Source organism: Pelophylax lessonae (assembly GCF_965119305.1).
Source record: "Pelophylax lessonae genome assembly, chromosome: 4".
NCBI classification, from domain to species: Eukaryota; Metazoa; Chordata; class Amphibia; order Anura; family Ranidae; genus Pelophylax; species Pelophylax lessonae.
Genome location: NC_138771.1, coordinates 429475422 through 429479136, shown reverse-complemented (window position 1 = coordinate 429479136; position 3715 = coordinate 429475422).

Genomic DNA, 3715 nt, shown 5'->3' with positions numbered 1-3715 from the left:
TGGAGTATCCTTATGAGGATTCCCTGCTTAAAAAGTGGACGGTCCCACTTGTAGTGGACTCGCGGGTTTCCAGGGTTAAAAAAAAGCTACCTTAATGCCGGTTGAGGAGTCCCCCGGCCTTTGAAGATCCGGCTGATAGGAGGACAGAGTTTTTACTATTGCCCTGGTGTCAAATTCTAACCGAGTAGACTAAACTTTTAAGCCAGGACCTGGAGGGGAAACAACTTCCCCCTGCCTTTGCGGAGCTGGCGGATCAGTTGGTCCAGGGGCTACAGTTTATCTGTGATGCCTCTTTGGATGTGGCTCCTTTGATTCTAGGCTGTCTGTATCAGCAGTGGTCCTTCGGGGTATTATCTGGCTGAAATGCTAGTCTGTGGACCAGACTTCTAAGAAGACCTTATTTGATCTCCCCTTGTAGGGGATCACATGTTTTGAGCTTCCTTGGATGACATCAAGGGTCTCACAGGGGGGAAGAATACTCTTTCGCAGGCTACCAAGGGCAAGGAACCTTGTCGTAGACGTGAGCCATTCGTCTCATCCCATAAGAGGCCTTTTCTTCCCTCAGGGTCTCAAGACAAGGGATCAAATCCCTTCAGGGCCTCTGCCGGAGGTTCCAAGAGGACCTGGTCTGGCAAGCCACAGACAGGCTCTTCCGGACCTGCTGACCAGGCTTCCTCTGTATGAAGGCGCGCCCTCACCCATATCTGGGGTGGGGGAGCGTCTTCACTGGTTTCCGGATTCATGGACCTCCCTGGTACAGGACAAGTGGGTCCACAAAGTCACTCAGTCCGACTAAAAGATCGAGTTTTGGTCTTCTCCTCCGGAAAGGTTCTTCCCTTCCAACCTGCACTTGTCCCCAGATTGCTTACAGGTCTTTTTGGGGCAGTGCAAGACTTGCCACTAAAAGGGGTGATTGTACCGACTTCAGGACGTTTTCAGTGGTTTTACTTAAACCTCTTTTACAGTTCCCAGGAAGGAAGGCAAGTTACTTCAAATTCTGGGACTCAGGGCACTAAACTGCTTTGTACAGGTATAGACATTCTGAATGGAGTTAATTCGCATGGTAATGGCATCCCTACATGAGGGGGATTTTCTCGCTTCGATCAGCATCAAGGATGCCTACCTTTTGCCGTAGGCGAGGAGCATTATCAGTTTGTGGAGCTACCTTTTGGTCTTGCCGCTGCTCCTCGGGTCTTTGGCCCCGGTGCTAGCATTGTTGCGTCTGCAGGGGATCGTGTTACTGCTCTGATGGACAACTTGGAGATTACTCTGCGAACTCTGAGGGAGTTCGGTTGGATTCTGAAACCTTCAGAAGTCTGCTCTGGTATCCGTCCACAAAACTGGACTTTCTCTTACATCCTCTGACAGTCGCCGCCCACTCATTCAGTCTTCACCAATGGGTATTGACCTCTTTTCCATAGGAGCTAGGCATAAGACTTGTTAAAAACAAAGTAATTTACATAGACACACCTTTGGGGGCTGTCCCACTGGTCCAATACCCCCCTGCTATCAGCCATCCCAACTCAGTTTGTCTTCTGCCTAGTTAAGGAGTAAGACAGGCTTCCCTGTGCTGGGGCTACGGTCTCAGCCTTTCTTCTATTTTATGATTTTATTTTCTCAAGTGTGTTTTTTCTTACACTACTAGCTTTTTATTTCTCAGCATTTAGTTAGTCGATTCTTCAGATGACGGCGTTGCAAAGCTTGGAGTCGCACTGGTCGTCCTGGTGTTCCAGGACAGAGGGCCTTATGGAATCCCAGCCCACCATCGAGCGTTTAGCAGGCTATGTGTACGCCCTGGCCTCGCAAATGACCTGTCTTTTCTCAGGGATGAAAGCCTGCGAGGTGGCCACCTCGCTTGGACGTCTCACCCACGGGTCCTGCGTTTTTTGGCTGACGGCACCCCCACCACTTGGGGCGGGAGGCTTCCCGTCGAGAGGCACCCACGTCATCGGGTACGGTAAGTACATTCTGTGTAGGGCCTCTGTCTGGGGCTGGCAGTCTGATGGTCTGTGGTATCCCCTCATGTCTGTGTGTTTTGGGGCTCCCTTACTCCCGGCCCCTGCGGGGGCGCTATTGCAGCGAGATCGCTATGTGGGGGAGGTTGTGGGGGTCCCTCTCCTGAGTGACACTGTGTATGTGATTGGAGGTGCAGACATGTGTGGCGACCGCTTCGGGTTACAATACCGCCGCTCCGCCATTTTAGGTGTGGGCGTGCTGCTGGCTTCACTGTGGGCACTTGTCGGTAGCCATTTTCCCGGAGCCTCCCATTACTTTCTATGGACAACCATTTTTCCTGTGTCTGTTTTTCCTAGTTCAGCCTCCTGCGGTGACATCACTTCCTTTTTCTCTGCAGTGGAGATCGGCTGGTGTGTGGTAACACTTGTGGGGTGTGTCTTGCTGTCTTTTGTGGGGAATATCTCTGGCTGTCAGCTCATTCCTGCTTGCGGGGTCTGCTTGTATAGTCTTTTCATAGCGGTGTAGTGCGGTGGGATCGCTGTGCGCTTAAAGGGCCAGTACCTTAATAAAAAAAAAAAAAAAATTTTTCCTAATGGAGTCCCAGGACAGCAAATTTCCCCCAGCCTTAGAGGATCTTCTGCGCTGCCTGCTCTGACTGCTGCACTTGCGACTTTAGTGTCCAAAGTGGATCTTTTGATGGCTGAACGGGATACTAAGAAGAGGCCTAGGCTGTCTCTTTCTTCTGATTCCGATTCTGATATGGTTGCCGTGGACAGTGTGCCCCTTGAGGGGTCTCGTTCTTCTCAGTCTGATGGGGAGGAAGAGGAGGGGGATGATTCCCCCCCTGGGACGGCCGGAGAACGCGCGGCAATGGCTGCGCTGATTACGGCTATTAAAGATACACTACATTTAGAGGATGAGCCCAATCCTCCGGGCAAGCGGACCTCTTTTGGTACCCACAGATCCCGTAAGGCGGCGCAGGTGTTCCCTTGCCCCGCTGAGTTCCACGAAACTGTGAATGAACAATGGCGCAATTTGAAGCGCAATTTTGTGGTGCCAAAACGGTTTCAAATCCGTTCCCCATTTGCGTCTCCTACGGATTTGCGCTGGACTGTGGCTCCTAAGGTGGATCACACTGTGTCTAGGTTAAACAGGGCCACTCTAGTGCCCACAAGGATTCCCCGTTGTTCCGGGACCCTACGGATAGGAGGCTGGAATCCCTTGCCCGCCATTCCTATATGGTGGCGGGTTCCATGCTGAAACCTATTTTCGCCTCAGTCATGGCGGCTCAGGCTGTGGCGGATTGGGCTAAGGTGCTCAAACGCACACGTGTGACTGATTCTGCCCCTCCTACTACTTTGGAGATGGTGGACCAGATTTACCATGGGGTCATGTATCTGTGTGATGCGGCCCCATTGGCGGCTCAAAAACACAGAGATAGAGAGAGGGAAGGTACCCTCTCTGGAAGGTTGCTAAAGAAGAGCTCACAGGGATTGGTTTGTGCAAAAACAAAATATAACCTTTATTAAATTTGGGTGCAGTACATACAAAAAATATGGAAATCAATAGGATAGATGCAAAAAATAAAAAACTACCTAGTTACAGATTGAGACTCGGTAGCTGATGGCTGACCCCTCGGGTCGGTGTCGGTTGTGCATGAAATGCAAATGCATCAACCTTGCCTGGCACCTGTAGCACCTACTGGGGTTCTGTTTTAGGAGCTTACTATGGGGAGCGGGTGACGTATGATAAAATCATT